Genomic DNA, 20,053 nt, shown 5'->3' with positions numbered 1-20,053 from the left:
TATAGGTAAGCGGGACTCTTCCCACTTGGTTTGGGGCTCTACTCCTCACTCCCAGGAACTGTGACGGGTGCACTATCGGCAATGCTGGGAGCCTGAAGCAACTCATGGAAATCGGGGCCATCACAGGCAGCTTGTGGGTATAAGAGGATGAGGTTTTTTGGGTGGGGTGGTAGAAAAGGGACGGATACCTGGGGCGCCTACACCATTCTGCCTCTGATTCCCATTACACTGCGTTCTGCCACATTCCATTAATATCCTCCAGCTGCCCCAGTCCCTGTTCTGCTTCTCACCGCATCTACAGTGGAATCAGGCTTTCATCCTCACTGCCAGGGTGCCAGCAGGGGGAGCTTTGAGACCACAGCAGACACTCACCCTGCTAGCAGTTCAATGCCCGATGCCACGGTGGCCACCAGCAACTGCAAGGAGCAATTGCAGGGAAAGTTTTTTGTCAGCCTCAAGCCCTGGGCGAGAGCATACTCTGTGAGTTCTTTGCAGGCAGATCATGCTCAGTGAGGTTGGCACAGAGAATTTCAGGGATGGAGGGCATTCACTAAGGTTAACTTGGAGCTGTGTGGGGATGGATCATGCTCAGTGAGGATGGAATCTTAGATTTTGGCTGCCAGCTTCTAACAAGCCTCTACTGAGCATGTGCCAAGAGTTATTTTCAGAGGCGTATAAATTGGGTAGTTCTGGAAGAATTTTCTGAGAGACAGCAAAAGGCCCCCTTGCTCCAAATGTCAAGTCCCTGTTCTAAAGTATGGAGCTGTTAGACCTTCTCAAAGAAACAGTTGTAATTTTTTTTTAACAGTGGCAAAGCAGCACTTCCTGTATAGAGGGGATTCTCCCTCCGCTGGAACCATTCCTCTGGCCCTTTTACCCAGCATAAAGGGTCCAGAGCAGGAATGAAAATATCACCCAGTGCTTTTTTTTTCCCCAGGGAAAAAAGAAATAAAATAAACTCAAGCAAAAAACAAACAAAACGGTCTATCCTGATTTCACTATGTACTTGTACAGTTGCACAAAGTCAAAAGTGTATGAAGCTTGCAGAACGTCCCAGTAAAATAGCAACGTGTAACCTGTGTGACATTCAGTAGTCCTATAAATACGAAAGCACCTCTGAATTTAGAAGACATTTCATTCTACCGTATGACAAAAACATTTTTTTTCTTTTGGTTATAACTGTTATTATTTAACACCTCTTTTTTCTAAATTAACCTGGATATTGGGCCTCAGTGAGGAATAGAAAAGCCTCCTAAGAAATTTTCACCTGCAACCTTCAGCTGCTTTTAAAATTATTTGAGTGAAACCAAAACAATAATAAAACCCCCACAAACAAACCCAACACTTAATATATTTTTGCAGAAGTAAAGGTTGCATTTTTGCATCTTCATCTATTTCAGATATGGCCCAGGATTTCATAGTAAAATTCCCTACAAAGAGCTGAGGACTCCATCTTATACATTGCACTTCTCAGATTATTACAAGGAAATTAGCAGTGATTCTTCCACATTTTCAGTTTGTTTGTATTCACACAAACGGGGAAGAAAATACATGTGTTTGTGTCTAGTGAGAAAGTCAATTATTGATGAAGTACCGATAATTTATTTTCTTTAATTTCACTATCAGATGGTTTAAATCAGGAGCAAGATTCAGCGACACAGAGAGCTCCAAAGTCAAGGCAGAAAGATGTCTTAAAGCTGGAGCAAGAAGGGTTCATTGAGCCGGTCCTGGAGCTGGAGGAGACAGAAGGACTTTACGGTATTTCCTCTCATAATTTTTGCACTGTACCTAAATTCAGTGGGTGAAATTCTGGTGCCTTTGAAGTCAATAGAACATAGGACTTGAAGGAATCTCCTCGGTCATCGAATTCAGTCCCTGCTGTCATAGGCAACCCCATGACATCATTTCATTCATAAACTTTTCAAGCTCCATCTTCAAACTAGTTAGGTTGTTTCCCCCCACTTCTCCTATTGGGTGGCTGTTGAAGAACCTCTCTCCTCCAACAGGAATTTGTCACTGACTTCAGTGGAGCCAGAATTTCACCCAACATGCTTCACTTAAGTTTACAAAAATGATCCATTAGGACCTTCAAAAACCAAATACACATGAGATTGGCCTAAATATCATAAGAGTAAAACGATAATTATACTATACTTCACGGTTTGTAAATTTCTTGTCTGGTTTGTGAGCCTTTAGGGGAAAGCTGCCTCCTGCTTTAGTCTGTGGAGTGCCTTAGGGTCAAATTCAACACTAAACAAATATGCAAACTGCAGACTTCCCCCCCATCTGCTTGAAGATGACTCCCCTTATCTACTCCTAACCCCTGCAAGGGTGGAGCTGCCATTTTGTGCCTCTTCATCTCTCTCCTTTACCCCTATCCTATCCCCTTCCCCTCCCTGCCCCACTAAGTCCCCTCCTCCACTCCACACTCCTCCCATTGCCCCCCAGAGGCTTCTGTCCCCAGTGCCACCTTGCATTCGCTTGCCCCCACATTTTCCCACCCTCTCCCCTGCCCTTACAGTATCTTACCCCTCACATTTTCCCTCTTTCACCCCCTATTTCCCTGAGATCTCCTCAGTCCTCCCCCCCACCTCTCTGAATAGCCTCTTCTCCTCATGAGGATGTCTCCTGCTTCCCACGTTCCTCCCAGTTCCTCAGAGTTACTTGTCCAGTCATTAACCACAGAGTCCAGAAAGTGGCCATTGTCTCTGAGGGCACCCTGGCTTCAGTATAATGGAAAACTGTGGGAGATGGCAGCCATCTCTATTTGGGGCAGCCTTACTTTCACATGCAAAGCCTGTAGTGAATGATAGTCGTCTCATCCCAGGGCAGTTTGGCATCAATCTCATTTCAAGTAATGGGAGACAGCGATTATTTCTACTATGGGAAATTTCAGGATTTTAAAGCCAGGAATAAGGAGATCCTATTGGACTTTACAAAGACACCATGTAACTCTAAATTCACAATAAGAGTTGGTAACATGGCATACTGGCTAAGTTCACTTACATAGCACTTGTCATGGTTCTTACAAGGGCAACCACTGCGCCCCGTCATGCACACCTCTCTTTAAGAGGGAATCTGGTTGTGGTCTCTCTTCTGGGTTTTTACTGCCCACTCGGGAAAAGAAGTCTGCCATTTGCATGGGCCTTACCGGGTCGGTGGCCAACTTGAAAATCGTAGGGCTGCAGTGAAAGTTACCACCTCATGGCCCGGGCATTGATGTCAGTCTGTAATATGACTGACATCAATATGTAATATGACGTCAGTCTGTAATATGAAGGCTCTGTCAAAGTCTGGGTGGAATAGGATGGGATCCCTAGTTAGTCGATCCTTCAGTTCCAGGAAAGCTCTCTCACACTCTGCTGACTACTGTATCTTGTGAAGCTGGAAGCTCTTTTTTAGGTCGGGTAAGGGTGACATGAGCGTTGCAAGGTTTGGCAGAAAGTAGCAATAGTATCCTGCTAGGCCCAAGACTTGGCTTACCGGCCTTTTTGTCATAGGGGCCGGGCAGTCCCCTAAGGCTTGTACTTTATCCAACTGGGGGTGTAGGGTACCTCGGCCCACACTGTACCCCAACTATGTTACCTCTCGCTGCCCAAGATGGCACTTGACTAGGTTGATGGTGTGCCCGGCTTCCCCTATAGCTTGCAAGATGGTTGTGAGGTGTTGGAGATGTTCTTCCCACATGAGGCTGTCTACAACTATATTGTCTATGTAGGCTGCTGCATATAGGTGGTGAGATTGCAGCAGCCTGTCCGTAAGTCACTGAAATGTGGCTGCGGCCGCACAGAAACCAAAAGGCATGGTGACTAACTGGTACGGTCCAAACGAGGTGTGACCAGCAGTGCGAGGGGAACCCCTCACTGGAAATGCCAATGTCAGGGCAGGCTGCAAAGGGGAGAGCAGATACTCCCCAGACTGGTGGGTAACACTGAAGTTAAACTCCCCAACCAGTCACAAACTGTGCTTCCAATCCCCCACACTGGTTATCAAGAAGCAAAAATGAAATCACACAGCCCCTTAATTGCATTCCAGTCTCTGGCTCCCAATCAACACCTACGTCCAGTACAGTGAGAAGTTATCTAAAAACTCTGCTCACATATACAAAATGTTCTTCTGACCCCAAAGGGTCAGCCATGTCACCAGGCCAGTATAGGTTTGGATACTACCCAAAATACCACTCTGCCAGCCAGGTTTATTATAAAGAAAAAAGAAAGAACAAGAAGATAGATGTTAAATGGTAAAGCAGTTACATATATACAAAGATTTGAAAGTCCATATATCAGGCTCCTATCAGTACTTGTGAGTTTGCTGGCTTGAATGTCCCTCTGGAACACAACCCCAGCTAGGATGGGTCATTCAGTCCTTTGTTCAGAGCTTCATTTTGTAGCAAAGTTCACCCAGAGATAAGAAGCAGGACTGAAGACAAAATGGAGAAGATGCAGCTGCCTTTTATAGTCTTTTGCCATGCAGCCTGTGCTTCCTTTGTTCCAAACACAAGCTGCCCTACACATGGCTTGAAAGCCTTAGAGTTCTGTCCATAGGCATGCCCCTGCCAGAAAATGACCACATGGTGACAGGGATGCTGGAAGATGGGGAGGCCAAGGGGCCATGACCCTCCGCCTTTTTGCCATGGGCCCAGCCCCCTGCTCCTCTTACTCTGGGAGAAAGAGACTTCTTTTAGTCTTTTTTCTTCACCCTTCTTGGCCTATACCAGATACCTTTGTAGGACCCTCTCGTAAAGTTTAGCCTTTTCAGAGTCTGATAAACTGGATCTTTCAAGAACGTCTTTCATCTCTGAATCCAATTGGTGAGGAGGTGTGGTTCTGATATTTTCTTCATCACTAGAGGCATGTTTCATCACTAGAGGCGTGTTTGTTCTAGCTGATGGCTAGGAACGAGGTACAATTTTTCAACCATTTTATTTAAAATGCCTGACAGCAAAACTCAACAAATGTTTGATAAAACCCCTGATCTGTTTTACAATCATCTTTTATTCTTTTGAGGAACAGGTTTTTGTAATCGCTCAGTGTTTTACTAATCCCCCATTTTCTTTTTAGCATGCTTACTTGTTAGGGTTTCTGGGGGACTTTTCCTTTTACAGAGTTGAGTGCTATTTCTGAGCTGGCCACTACCAGGTTGTCAGAGGCTGAGCACAGAATAACCTTCCTTTGATGCGGTCTGGCTTTGATGAGGAGTTTCAAAAGAGCTAGGTTTCTGTGTACATGGCTAGACATGCTTATCAGGGGGATGCTCTTTTTTTTTAAAATGGCTAAGGATTGTTAAAAAAATTACTACTTTTCTGTTTTTTTCAAGGTGTATACATAGGGCCAGTCTGGGGGAGAAATGCTTGTTCTTAACCTGTAGGCTTCGGGTGCTAAAACATTTAAATCCACCAGCAGAAACTTCTGGGCTTTTTGATAGCATCCTCAAAAGCCTCCCAAAAGAATTGTGTTTTCCCAGGGTACGTTTGCATTGCCTGGGTTGTAACTTGCAGTTTATCTCCATGGTTTTAAAGAGAACCATATACTTTGTATTTAAAATAATCATTTGTCTTTTTTCCCCTGGCAAAACACATTTTGCACAATGTACAAAATACTCAGCTTCCTGTGGTGTATGTATTTTGTAAAGGCTTTCTCAATTTCACTGCTTTCAGAAGAAGACTTCTTCAGGTCATCTCTAATAAATATGCCTTGTGAAAAGGAAAAAATACTTTTTTTTCCTTCAAAAATGGTCAACAGTGCCAAATGTGTATGTGTCAACATATGAAACTGGAGGACAAAAGAGGGTGTGGAAACCTGTAAAAATATATATATTGATGAATCCTATTGAGCTGTATACTACTAATGTCTAGAGTGAAAATATATAAAAAACCCACAACGGGTTTTCACCTCAGTCCCTGGAAAAATCATGGAGCAGGTCCTCAAAGATTCAATCCTGAAGCACTTGCATGAGAGGAAAGTGATCAGGAACAGTCAGCATGGATTCACCAAGGGAAGGTCATGCCTGACTAATCTAATCGCCTTCTATGATGAGATTACTGGTTCTGTGGATGAAGGGAAAGCAGTGGATGTGTTGTTTCTTGACTTTAGCAAAGGTTTTGACATGGTCTCCCACAGTATTCTTGTCAGCAAGTTAAAGAAGTATGGGCTGGATGAATGCACTATAAGTTGGATAGAAAGTTGGCTAGATTGTCGGGCTCAACGTATAGTGATCAATGGCTCCATGTCTAGTTGGCAGCCGGTGTCAAGTGGAGTGCCCCAGGGGTCGGTCCTGGGGCCGGTTTTGTTCAATATCTTCATAAATGATCTGGAGGATGGTGTGGATTGCAGTCTCATCAAATTTGCGGATGATACTAAACTGGGAGGAGTGGTAGATATGCTGGAGGGCAGGGATAGGATACAGAGGGACCTAGACAAATTGGAGGATTGGGCCAAAAGAAATCTGATGAGGTTTAATAAGGATAAGTGCAGGGTCCTGCACTTAGGACGGAAAAACCCAATGCACAGCTACAGACTAGGGACCGAATGGCTAGGCAGCAGTTCTGCGGAAAAGGACCTAGGGGTGACAGTAGACGAGAAGCTGGATATGAGTCAGCAGTGTGCCCTTGTTGCCAAGAAGGCCAGTGGCATTTTGGGATGTATAAGTAGGGGCATAGCAAGCAGATCGAGGGACGTGATCGTCCCCCTCTATTTGACATTGGTGAGGCCTCATCTGAAGTACTGTGTCCAGTTTTGGGCCCCACACTACAAGAAGGATGTGGATAAATTGGAGAGAGTGCAGCGAAGGGCAACAAAAATGATTAGGAGTCTGGAACACATGACTTATGAGGAGAGGCTGAGGGAACTCGGATTGTTTAGTCTGCGGAAGAGAAGAATGAGGGGGGATTTGATAGCTGCTTTCAACTACCTGAGAGGTGGTTCCAGAGAGGATGGTTCTAGACTATTCTCAGTGGTAGAAGAGGACAGGAGAAGGAGTAATGGTCTCAAGTTGCAGTGGGGGAGGTTTAGGTTGGATATTAGGAAAAACTTTTTCACTCGGAGGGTGGTGAAACACTGGAATGCGTTCCCTTTGGAGGTGGTAGAATCTCCTTCCTTAGAAGTTTTCACGGTCAGGCTTGACAAAGCCCTGGCTGGGATGATTTAATTGGGGATTGGTCCTGTTTTGAGCAGGGGGTTGGACTAGATGACCTCCTGAGGTCCCTTCCAACCCTGATATTCTATGATTCTATGATTCTATGAACGTGTGATTGATGACACCATCAGAATCTGCAGGTCCTCGTTAGAGCTGCATGCCCCAGTCCCCCTCAGCTGAGTTTCTGGGTTGTCTCCATAGTTTCTCTCCTCCCCAAGCTCATGTGACTCAAGAGGGGGGATGGAACTGCATGGACTTGAGGACTGAGGAAAGGTACCATTATGTGCCTAAATAAGCCAACTACCATCAGTTCGCAATTTCAGTAACTGATTTACTGCACACTGGAAAGGCCATGACCACATTATAGAGGAAGAATAATGTATGTAAAATAGGTTTCAGAGTAGCAGCCGTGTTAGTCTGTATTCTCAAAAAGAAAAGGAGGACTTGTGGCACCTTAGAGACTAACCAATTTATTTGAGCATATAAATAAATTTGTTAGTCTCTAAGGTGCCACAATTATTTAAAATAGTTTTAAAACAACGTTTAATTTTTAATGTTGAACTCCTCAATTTCATTGAAGGTCAGGTAGGATGGGTATCTGAGGTGGACACACATTGAGTATATATCCCAAACAATTCAGAAATGCCAATTTTGGGAAAAAGCAATCCAAAATATTTCTGTGTCCAGTGTATCCATAAGCATTTTTTAAAAGAAATAATGTATTGAGGTTGAGCTGCTAAAAGCACGTTCTCTACCTGTTGATTTGAACCCATCACTTTCCTCTTTGAATCCCTCTGCTCACTCCTAATCTGATATTCAATCAGATTTAAATTATTGGTCACCTTTTCAAGGAAACTCTGTCTCCTACCTAGACGAGCTTTACCTTGTAAAGAATTCCATTTCATTGTGGCAGACAAGAGTAAATGTTGACCACAGTCTTTGTCCTGTAGCGTTAGTTGATTTTTTAGATACACTAGGCCAAGGCCATTGAGCACCTTGAAGATAAAGACCAAGATTTTGAACTTCAATAGTCCTGCATTTCAACCCTTGGAGTGTTCACTTGGTGCATGGGGAATGGGATTTTTTTAATCATGAGGCATTTGTGTTTCATCAAAGAAGAAAATCTTCTACAAAGGAACAGCTGTTCTGAAATCAGGTTTTCGCCAAACGTTACTCCTGGAGGAATTCTGTACTACTGTAGGCATGCATAATTAATGAGCCATGCATATCTTTAATTTTTTGTGTAGAAAAAAAAAGCTTCTGCCAAAATGTTGCTGCATTCCACCTTTTGCCCACCAGAGGGCACTGTGTCACAAGAACAGCTGCAGATACCCACAGAAAATAATAATTACCACCGGGGGGGTGGGGGGGGCACGGGAGAAAACCTTTTCTAGTGATAAGCAAGGTGGGCCATTTCCAGAAGTTATCAAGAAAGGTTTTCTTCCCCCCACCCCCCGCCCCCACTCTCCTACTGGTAATCATAGAATCATAGAATATCAGGGTTGGAAGGGACCCCAGAAGGTCATCTATTCCAACCCCCTGCTCAAAGCAGGACCAATTCCCAGTTAAATCATCCCAGCCAGGGCTTTGTCAAGCCTGACCTTAAAAACCTCTAAGGAAGGAGATTCTACCACCTCCCTAGGTAACGCATTCCAGTGTTTCACCACCCTCTTAGTGAAAAAGTTTTTCCTAATATCCAATCTAAACCTCCCCCACTGCAACTTGAATAGCTCATCTTAAGTGAGTGTGTATGATAACACCCATTTTTTCATGTTCTGTGTGTACATAAATCTCCTCACTGTATTTTCCACTGAATGCATCCAATGAAGTGAGCTGTAGCTCACGAAAGCTTACGCTCAAATAAATTGGTTAGTCTCTAAGGTGCCAGAAGGACTCCTTTTCTTTTTGTGCATACAGACTAACATGGCTGCTACTCTGAAACCTGTCAATATTCCTAGAGATTATTCTCAGATTTCTGACAAGCATAGGGTTGTCTGCAGCGTAGTTGTAGCTGGGTAGATCCCAGGATATTGGAAAGCCAATGTGGGTGAGGTAATATCTTTTCTTAGACCAACTTCTGTTGGTGAGAGTGACAAGCTTTTGAGCCACAAAGAGCTCTTCTTCAGGTCTGGGAACATTACTCCCAATGTCAGAGCAAAATGCAAGATGGAACAGATTATTTAGCATAATTAATTAGCACATATTGTAAGGGACCATTCAAAGTAGAATGGGCCATTAGCACCGCTGCAAATAGAAAAAAAAGAAGGGGTTAGTGGATTACAGATTGTTTTAATAAACCATAAATCTAGTGTCTCTGTTCAATCCATGATGTCCATAATCCACGATTTGGTGTCCAGCAGAGTAATGAATGTAAGCTCCCTGGTTCTTCTTTTGAAAATGCTGTGCAAGTTGCCTTTGAGGATTGGGTCTGATAGGTCAGATACAGAGTGATTACTTTCTGAAAAGTGTTTACCCACAGGTGATCGGTTGTTTTTGTCTTTTATCATTTTCCTATGTATATTCATTTGAGTTTATAGTGCTTATCTGTTTCATCCATATAATCATTATTCAGGCATTTAGTGCACTGGATGAAGTGTGCTACATGTGATAGGCATGTATAAGATCCTGGGATCTTGAAAGGTGTTTTGTGTGGAGTGTTGATCATTATAGTAATGGAGATATGTCTGCAAGTTTTGCATCTATAGTTCTGGCAGAGTCTGGTGCTGCTTTGAGTGGGTGTGTCCTGGTCTGTGGGGAGCTTCCTCTTGATGACGAGTGTTATCTGGGGTTTTCAGAACCCACAGCAGGGGCAACTTAACTATTTCACTCCATGTAGTGTCAGGAATCAATCAACAGGAACACAGCACTTCTGTCTGATCAAGGATTAAATGCAAGTAAGTATGCTCTTATCTAACACTGCAGTTTATTAGATTTAAGCATACAGAGACATAAGCAATAGGTTTAGAACATCCCAGATCTTTTTCCTCAGATCTGGAATGGTATTGAGTAATTAACAGCAGGTTTGCAGTGACCAGTTGCTCACCCACCAGGGAGAAAGGGTGTCAGAAAAAAGTGTCTCAAGATGGCTTCAGAGGACTGCTCCACAATATACTCTATTAGCTAATCTTTTATAACTAACTTCTACAAAACACATAGGTCATAATGACCCCAACTGGATCATCTCTTTTCTAACTTTCAGTCAACTTTTCATATTAGAGGTGCCTAGATTCAAAGTTTTCCAACCACCAAGGTTTTCAGTCTCAGTTGTTTACTTGTCTGTCCCCTCCTCCCATTCTGATTAGCAAAAACTATCAGCTAGATATGACCTCGCTTCTAAAAGCCTGTCTCCAAATTAACCCTTAACTATGTGGTGTTCTATTTCATTAATTCCTATTGGCAGAATGCACATAATATGGTTGCAATTAGTTTGATCACATAATGGGGTATACATATCCCTCAAACCAGGGCAACAATGAGTTTCAAGAGAGTGTTCGAAGACCAGAAGAGATGATTCTTGAAATATTTCTTTCATGATGGGGTACCCATCGCGTATGGGGTGTAGTTGTTTACACCCATTGGTGGTTACACTAGCTTTACTGTATGGGTTCCAGTGTGGGGTGGTAGGTGACAAATAGGGGTATGCAGTCAGAAGGGGGTTTATTTCTGTATTGAAGCAGGTTCTCCTGGGGTATTTGTGTGGCCTGTTGCATGATGCAATCTACTTCTCTGATGAAGTGTCCTTGTTTGGTGAAGGTGGTTTTAAGTGACCATACTGGGTGGCCGTACTGGGTCAGACCAAAGTCCATCTAGCTCAGTATTCTGTCTTCTGACAGAGGCCAATGTCAGGTGCTTCAGAAGGAATGAATAAAAAAGGTAATCATCAAGTGATCCATCCCCTGTCACCCATTCCCAACTTCTGGCAAAGAGAGGCTAGGGACACCATCCCTGCCCATCCTGGCTAATAGCCATTGATGGACCTATCTTCCATCAATTTACCTAGGTCTTTTTTGACCACTGTTATAGTTTTGGCCTTCACAATATCAACAACAAGTGTGTTAAGCTAGGGATAGTCAATAGGCGGACCATGGGCCAAATCTGGAATGCGAGATGCTTTTGAATGGACCCCACAATGTTTTTATTTGTTTATTATCATTATGGGTTTTTAAACATTTTTTTCTTGGAGTCTGGACCTTGACTATACCTTGACCAAGAAATTTGGACCTTGACAAAAATAGGCTATCCCTTCATTAAGGTATATATCACTTACTTTCTCCTCAGAGCACATTCTGTGGTATCTGAGTGCCTGGCTGTCAATAACATATTTCTTGGTATGGTTGGGGTGGTTACTAGATCTATGAAGGTAGGTGTGGTGATCCATGGCTTTCTTGTATATGGTTGTCTGTAGGGTTCCATTGATGAAGCTGATTGTGGTGTCCAGAAGTTGATGCTAGTGTGGGAAAGCTCCAGAGAGAGTTTAATGGATGGGTGGTGGTTGTTGAAGTTGTGGTGGAAGTCTGAGGGAGTTTAAGCTGTCTTCCCATAGGATGAAAATTTCTTAGGTATATCACTGGTTTCATGATGCACTTCTCCAGAAATTCTTCTTCAGGATGACCCATGAAGAGGTTAGCATATTGGGGAGCCATCCTAGTACCCCTGGCTGTTCTCATGCTTTGGACAAAATGTTTATTGCTGAAGGTAAATCTATGACAGGCGAGGATGAATTGGATGAGTTTGGCTATGTGTTTGGGATGGATAATTGATGGTTGTCCACTGTCTTTTAAATATTTGGGGCAGGCAGCTATCCTGTCATTGTGAGGGATATTGGTGTATAGGAAAGTGACATCCATGGCGGCAAGGATGGTATTCTGAGGAAGGTTGTTAATACTGTGGAGTAGAGTAGGGCTCAAATGTACTTGAGCCATCCAGCTACTGTGAGAGTGGACTGTCTGGAAAGACTCTTGCCTAGGCTCACAGCACATGCACGTTTCAATCTCTTTGGCTTATGAGTGTTTGCACGCAGTGTTCTAGAAAGCCAAAGGTTTCCTTTAATAGATGTTTTCAGTATTGCTTCCTCAAACGGGCAGTCAGTGCCACACACTGGCTGAAATAAATGCTGAGTGACTGAGATCAAGTAGGGGATGCTGAGCTCTGTGGTGCACAATCCCCTCCATTGTAAGACTGCTGATTTTGCAAAATGCTGTGTTTTTGACGAGCTGTGTCTGGGGAACTCCTTGCTCAAATGACCCTGAAATTTGGGTCACTAACCCTATCCTGTTCCCCCATGAGACAACAAATTTCAAGATATTCCAAGTAAGCATAGAGATCTTACAGCACTAAGAAGAAATAACATTTAAGTAGAAAGGGCTTCTCAACCTAAACTAAAGCAGAGCTGGTGCTTCATTATAGAATCATAGGACTGGAAGGGACCTTGAGAGGTCATCAAGTCCAGTCCCCTGCCCTCATGGCAGGACCAAGCACCATCTAGCAGGTGTTTGTCTAACCTGCTCTTAAAAATCTCCAATGACGGAGATTCCACAACCTCCCTAGGCAATTTATTCCAGTGCTTAACCACCCTGACAGTTCGGGCATTAGGAAAAAATTCCTATCAAAACTTCCCTTGCTGCAATTTAAGCCAATTGCTTCTTGTCCAATCATCAGAGGATAGGAAAATAATGTTTCTTCCTCCTTCTTATAACAACCTTTTAGGTACTTGAAAACGGTTATCATGTCCCTTCTCAGTCTTCTCTTTTCCAGACTAAACAAACCCAAGTTTTTCAATCTTCCCTCATAGGTCATGCTTTCTAGATCTTGAATCATTTTTGTTGCTCTTCTCTGGACTTTTTCCAGTTTGTCCACATCTTTACTGAAATGTGGCACCCAGAACTGGACACAATACTCCAGCTGAGGCATAATCAACGTGGACTGGAGCAGAAGAATTACTTTGCATGTCTTGCTTACAACACTGCTGCTAATACATCCCAGAATGATATTTGGTTTTTTTGCAACAGTCTTACACTGTTAACTCATATTTAGCTTGTGGTCCACTCTGACCTCTAGATCCCTTTTTTGCAGTAATCCTTCCCAGGCAGTCATTTTCCATTTTGTACATGTCCAACTGATTGTTCCTTCCTAAGTGGAATATTTTGCATTTGTTCTTATTGAATTTTGTCCTAGTTACCTCAGACCATTTCTCCAGTTTGTCCAGCTCTTTTTCAATTATAATCCTATCCTCCAAAGCACTTGCAACTCCTCCCACCTTGGTATCGTCTGCAAATTGTATAAATGTACTCTCTATGCCATTATCTAAATCATTGATGACTATATTGAACAGAACTAGACCCAGAACTGATCCTTGCAGAAGCCCACTCGTTGTGCCCTTCCAGCATGACTGTGAGCCATTGAGAACTACTCTGGGAATGGTTATCCAACCAGTTATGCACCTACCTTATAATAGCTCCATCTTGGTTGTATTTTCCTAGTTTTTTAATGAGAAGGTCATTTGAGACTATATCAGATGCCTTACTAAAGTCTCGATATACCACATCTACTGCTTCCCCCCATCCACACGGCCGTCACCCTGTCAAAGAAAACTATCGAGTCGGTTTGATATGATTTGTTCTTGACAAATCCATGCTGACTATTACATATTGCCTTATTATCTTCTAGATGTTTGCAAATTGATTCCTTCATTATTTGCTCCATTATCTTTCCGGGTCCAGAAGTTAAGCTGACTGGTCTGTAATTCCCTGGGTTGTCCTTATTTTCCTTTTTATAGTTAGGCACCATATGTGCCCTTTTCCAGTCTTCTGGAATATCACCCGTCTTCCATGACTTTTCAAAGATAATAGCTAATGGCTCAGATATCTCCTCAGTCAGCTCCTTGTGTATTCTAGGATGCACTTCATTGGGCTCAAGTGACTTGAAGACATCTCACTTGTCTAAGTAATTTTCAACTTACTCTTTCCTGTTTTGAACCTACCCCATTTTCACTGGTGTTCACTATGTTAGGCGTCCAATCGCCACCAACCTTCTTGGTGAAAACCGAAACAAAGAAGTCATTAAGCACGTCTGCCATTTCCACATTTTCTGTTATTGCTTTGTTGTCTTCTTTGAGTAATGGGCCTACTCTGTCCTTGGTCTTCCTCTTGCTTCTAATGTATTTGTAGAATGTTTTCTTGTTACCCTTTATGTCCCTAGCTTGTTTGATTTCCTTTTGTGCCTTGTCCTTTCTAATTTTGCCCCTTCATTCTTGCGTTGTTTGTTTGTATTCATCCTTTGTAATCTGACCTAGTTTCAACTTTTTGTAGGACTCTTTTTTTTATTTTTAGATCATGGAAGATCTCCTGGTTAAGCCAGGGTGGTCTCTTGCCATTCTTCCTATCTTTCCTGTGCAGTGGAATAGTTTGCTCTTGTGACCTTAATAATGTCTCTATAACACATAATAAATGGGTTAATTGTTTATTAGGTCCAAATACCCTAACACTGCACTGGAGACATTACCATACCAGGACTGGCCTGGAGGTGTCTTAGCATTAGCTCCCCATGTTGCAATGTGGGTAAATTTGCTTTGTAAGTAATGACAGTCCTCACAGCTCCCCAAAAGGAGAGAGGAAGTAGCGTGAGTGAAGGGACTGATTTGGTCGCTGGGAAGTAAGCAAAGCCACAGTGCTGTTAGCTACACCTGTAAAAGACATGTCCCAGCAAAGAGATGGAGGAAGATATGAAGAAAATCAAAAATAAGTCTTCCCAGAAGGTGTAATCTGCACTGACTGCTGAAAGGGAAATAAAGGGTCAGATCCTCCGGATGAGGATCCACCATTGATGCCCAGCACAGCTCAGGGTGACGGGTGTAGGCTACCATCACAGCCACCTGATCCTCAGACTGCCAGGCACCAGTCTGATCCTGAGCAGCAGCTTAGAGCAGCCAAGGGATCATTCCAGCTTCTGGGATCACCACAGAGACAGGGTCCTGAGTCTATGCCCCCTCCTCCAGTAGCTGTGAGCTGGGATGTCATAGAGCTGGTTATACTGGAAGATTTTCTAGGAAATTCTCAGTTGGCCACTTAAGCCATTTTCAAGTGGACTCTGCACTGCGCTGAGGATAAGGATTGGGATCAAACAATGCAAACCAACCTAGTGGAGTTCAAAGTGGGCCAGAACTATGTTTTATTTGCATGGAAGTAATGCCATTGGCTTCATTTTTGTTATACCAATATAAGTAAGAGAAGAATTGAACCCAGGATGTATAAGTCATCTGTTACTTACTGGGTACTGCTTTTCTTTAAATTACAAACATCAGGCTGTCTATGGAATGAGTAAACTGTATATAAAGTCACCATTTTCTACTCTGAAATTTTGGTTTGTTTTTACTTCCTTCTGCAGAAAGAAGTAAAGTATTTCAAGATGTTCTGTCCAGATTAAACCTGGAGAAGCACAGAAGCATCAAGATCAGGCTGAGGGATGTTTTGGAGATCTGCCCAGAAAGCATCAAGAACAGGATTCCAGAGGCATTAGGTGATTTACCTTGGCATTTCCTGAGGAAGGTCATGGCTCTGAATGGGACGGCCAGAAATACAAGCATTGGGCACAAGGCTCCTGCAGAAGAAATGGATGATTATGAGGAGAAACTGCATACTGATGGCACTTTCTGTTTTAGTGACACTGAGATGAAAGTTTCTCTGCAATCTCTTGATGTTCTTTGTGCTGTTCTGCTTTGCTCAGTTTCCTACAGCAGGAGATCCTGTCCAAAATGTCCATGTGCCAGTTTGCCCTCCCTCTGCTGCTACCCACCCTCAACACCCCCAAGGGCACCCTACTACTGTGGGTCATCAGGGACATTGTGAGGAAGTGGAGGCCGCACTCCCTGGCACAGAGCAGAGGGTTCAGAGAGGAGAGCCTGGTGCTCACAGAAATGCCAATGATTTCTTTTCTGTGGATGGGGAGCTGCAGCTTCTCCAAGTCCCAACTCCTCAATGAGGTTCTCAGCCCCTCCCAGCAGCACCACGATTTCTTTATCCATTGGGACATGGAGTCTGGGAACTTCCTTCAGAAAATCGCAGATGGGCTGGTTGAGATTTCCTGGTATTTCCCTGGGGGGACGGAAATTTCTGATCTTTTCCCAGAACCCATTGCAGTTACAAATCTGCACGGAGACACTGAGTCCCACTGGCTACAGTTTAGCTTTTTAACAGCGGTCTCCTCCGCAGTGTTCATAGTTACCGAGAGCATCGGTGAGAGAGAATACGAGCTGTTATCATCTCTGAAAAAATCCAGCTCTAAATATTACTTCATCCTCAACTGCAAGAATAAGAAACCCAAAGAAACTCTGGGATTTCTTAATAAGCTGTCCTCAGTGTTGAAACTGAGCAAATCACTAGTACTGGTGAAAGATAGTACCATGAATAATGCAGGATTTGTGGAAAAAGGTGAAGTCCACCATAGGAACCATAGTGAATTCATCTCCGAAGACAGTGAGTTTGGAAGCCATGGCTGTGACGGCACGTGACCTAGGAATCCAGGTGGATGAGGAGTGTCAGGCATGTCAGTGTGCGAGGAAATATACTGAAGAAATCACTGCAGAAATAAGAGATGGGGCGAAATACAAAAGGGGAATGCTGAGCCTGCAAGGAGACCCATGGAAAAACTTGGCTCAATTGGAAAAAGAGATGTGCCAAATGAAAAGGCAAGGGGACGTGGCCATTGAAGACTATAAATCTGCGCTGAAACAGAAATGGTTAGAGATACGTAGACAGCACAATCAGTGTGACCGTACTAATGGTTTGACTAAGTTTATCAATGGAATAGTACAGTTGAATCCAGTGGAGAAACATTACTTTCTGAAATGGATGAAATTTAGCCTGGATAATATTGCTAGGGGGAATCTTTCTGAAATGTGGGCAGACTATAAAGAGAAATGTGAAACTCCAGGAGTGGACCGAAAACAGCTGGAGGAATTAGATAAATTAATATCTGATAGTTCCTTGGGGGTGGAGCATTTCATGCGTGAGTTGGTACAGTTCTATGACGCTGAATGCTCAATGGTTAAAGAAGGGAAAATGGAAGAAAGCCAAAGACAATTCTCCCATCTCCCATGCACAGCAGCTGACCTGATGCTGGAAGGGTTTCCTGTGGAGCTGATCGATGGAGATGCCTCCAACATCCCCATGAGCTGGGTAGTAGATGTTCTAACTCATCTCCATATCAGACTAGGGGGTAGATCCAGAATGGTGGTTATAACAGTGCTGGGAGTGCAGAGTACTGGGAAATCCACTCTTCTCAACACCATGTTCTGCCTGCAGTTGATCAATGTAGCGATCGATGTACGCGAGGAGCGTTCATGACACTCATTAAAGTTACAGAAGCTGTTCAGGAGCTGCTTGGCTGTGATTTCATCCTGGTGATAGACACTGAAGGTCTGAAGGCCCCTGAACTAACAGCACTGGAAGACAGTTATCAACATGACAATGAGCTGGCCACCCTGGTGATTGGACTGAGTGACATCACCGTCGTTAACATGACCATGGAGAATGCCACAGAAATGAAGGATGTTCTGCAAATTGTGGTCCATGCATTTCTCAGAATGAAGGAAATAGGACAACAGCCAAACTGCCAGTTTGTGCACCAGAATGTCAGTGATGTGTCTGCTCATGATCAAAACATGAGGGACAGGAAACACCTCCTGGAGCAGCTGAATGAAATGACCAAAGCTGCAGCAAGGATGGAAAAGCAAAGCAGGGAAATGGCATTTTCTGATATTATGGAGTATGACCCAGAAAAACACAATTGGTACATGCCTGACTTGCGGCATGGAGTCCCTCCCATGGCTCCCGTAAACACTGGATACAGTGAGAGTGTGTGTGAGCTAAAGAAATACCTGTTTGAATTCATAGAGAACCGTTCACGGAAAAGAGCTGGAAAGGATATTCCTGATTTTATTGTATGGTTGAAGAGCCTGTGGAAGTCAGTGAAACATGAGAACTTCATCTTTAGCTTTAGAAATAGCCTTGTAGCTGAAGCCTATCACCAGCTGTCTATGAAGTATTCTGAATGGGAATGGGGTTTCCGCAAGGAGATGTATCTCTGGATATCTGAAAAAGAAACTTTTATCCAGAATCAGCTGCCAGAGACACTAGAGGGTGATCTCTTTCACAGCTTAAAAATGGAAGCACAAGGGAAGCTAGAGCAGGGAGAACAGAAGCTCTTGAATAACTGAGAACAGTATTTTAAAAGTGAAGCTCCAAATTTGAACCTGATAGAAAAGTACAGAGAAGATTTCAAAAGGAGCGCAAATAGCCTCAAAAGAGAACTTGAAAATTCTTCAACCAGTAACTGTAAGGAAGCAATTCGAATACGAAGAGGACAGCACAAGATAGACAATACCCAGTCTGAGTACAAGCAGAAAATTGAAGGGGAAGTTGACAGACTCTTGGCTGAATACCGAAACAGAGAAGATAAATTAGACCATGAGAAACTGAAAAAAGAATTTGAAACGATGTGGCGAGAAACCCTGTCAGAGTTAACGCTCTGTACTTTACAGAAACGTCAAGTTGTTCAAGATATGGATCTCCAGCTGAGAAAGGATCTGAAGCACAGAGCGGGTGCTGTCAGACAGATACTACAACATGCAAAAAGCCTGCTGGATTATAGAATGAAGTCTTTCACAATGAAGAAGGAGTACTTAAACTTAAAATGGACCAGAGCAGTTGCAGAATACTTCTCACAGGAATGTTACTGTAAAACTGAAGAGTTTGCTCTATCTTTAATGACTGAATGCAAGAAATACATTGAAGAAAAAGTTAAATCCAAAACAGACTATGATGAAACCTATTGTGGAGAACTGCTGCATATGGTTAATGAGAGGTTAAAAGAGGAGGAGATTGAGCAACTTCACACTTCTCCTTTGTTTGAAGTTGACCTGAAGCGTCACGTTTTGGGGGAAGCAGCTTGGCATTTCAGAAGATGCATGAAGATTTTATCAAAGAAAATGATCCTCAGCAACATCTGGAGAAGCTGAAACCTCATTATTTCTCCATATTTACTGATCTCTATTTGGAAAAGAAGGAAAGCCAAACAAGGGTGAGGAATTTCTGCGATCAGTGTCTCAAACCTGCCCTGGTGGGTTATGTCAACAAAAGGCTCGGACTAGAAATAGTTGACAATTTTCTCAGCAGTGAACAGGCCCTTGAATACGCCAGCCAAAGCTTCTTTCAGTTCTTTTTGCTAAAGAAGCTGCTGGAAGAGATGAACTTTGACAACTATGTGAAATACATAAGTAACTATGAAGAGTTTGTCAAATCCTGGATACAGAGATGTCTGATAGACCACTATGAAGGGAAGGCAAGTTTGAGAGATTTGGAGAAAGGGATTCTATCCAGAATAATAAATAAAATCAAGGGAATTCTGAAAAACTCCATAAATAAAAACAATAACACAGTTTCTGCCTTTTTAGACAGCTTTTGCAAAGAGCTGCAGCAGGACCTGGCCATTTCCAGCAATAGCTTAGTTGAAGACAATTAGAATCCGTTGAAGACAATTAAACTGCTATATTTAGAGCATGACTGTCATTTACTCTCCCTATTGTGCATTAAGAAATTAGTATTCTTGTTTTAATGTAATCACGCATAAGAAGCAACAGAAAACCATTTACAGTTAAACAAAATAAACTTGGGAACGGACTTTTTTGTGCTGGCTTATTTATTTTGAAATGTTGCCTTGGAACTTTTTGTTTTATTTAGCCCTGAGAGGAAGGATAGTGGGTGAGGTCAGCAAACATTTCAGGAGATGTGATACTTCCAAAGAACAAACCCAAGATCCCAAGTGATGCAGGAACCCTTAACATTTAAATTAGCCCTTCTGAGAGGCCTGATGCTGATAAGAATGACTGACCTCATGAAAAACGGGCTTTGTTTTCTCACTTAAA

The 20,053-nt window shown here is 43.0% G+C and overlaps 1 pseudogene; it reads left to right on the top strand.

The window, feature by feature from the left end:
• LOC140912712 (up-regulator of cell proliferation-like) overlaps positions 1–19,650 on the top strand; it is a 72,050-nt pseudogene extending 52,400 nt beyond the window's left edge.
• The last annotated feature ends 403 nt before the right edge of the window (positions 19,651–20,053 follow it).

Source organism: Lepidochelys kempii, chromosome 6 (assembly GCF_965140265.1).
Source record: "Lepidochelys kempii isolate rLepKem1 chromosome 6, rLepKem1.hap2, whole genome shotgun sequence".
In the NCBI taxonomy this organism is placed as follows: domain Eukaryota; kingdom Metazoa; phylum Chordata; order Testudines; family Cheloniidae; genus Lepidochelys; species Lepidochelys kempii.
This window is presented reverse-complemented; position numbering and strand designations above follow the sequence as displayed.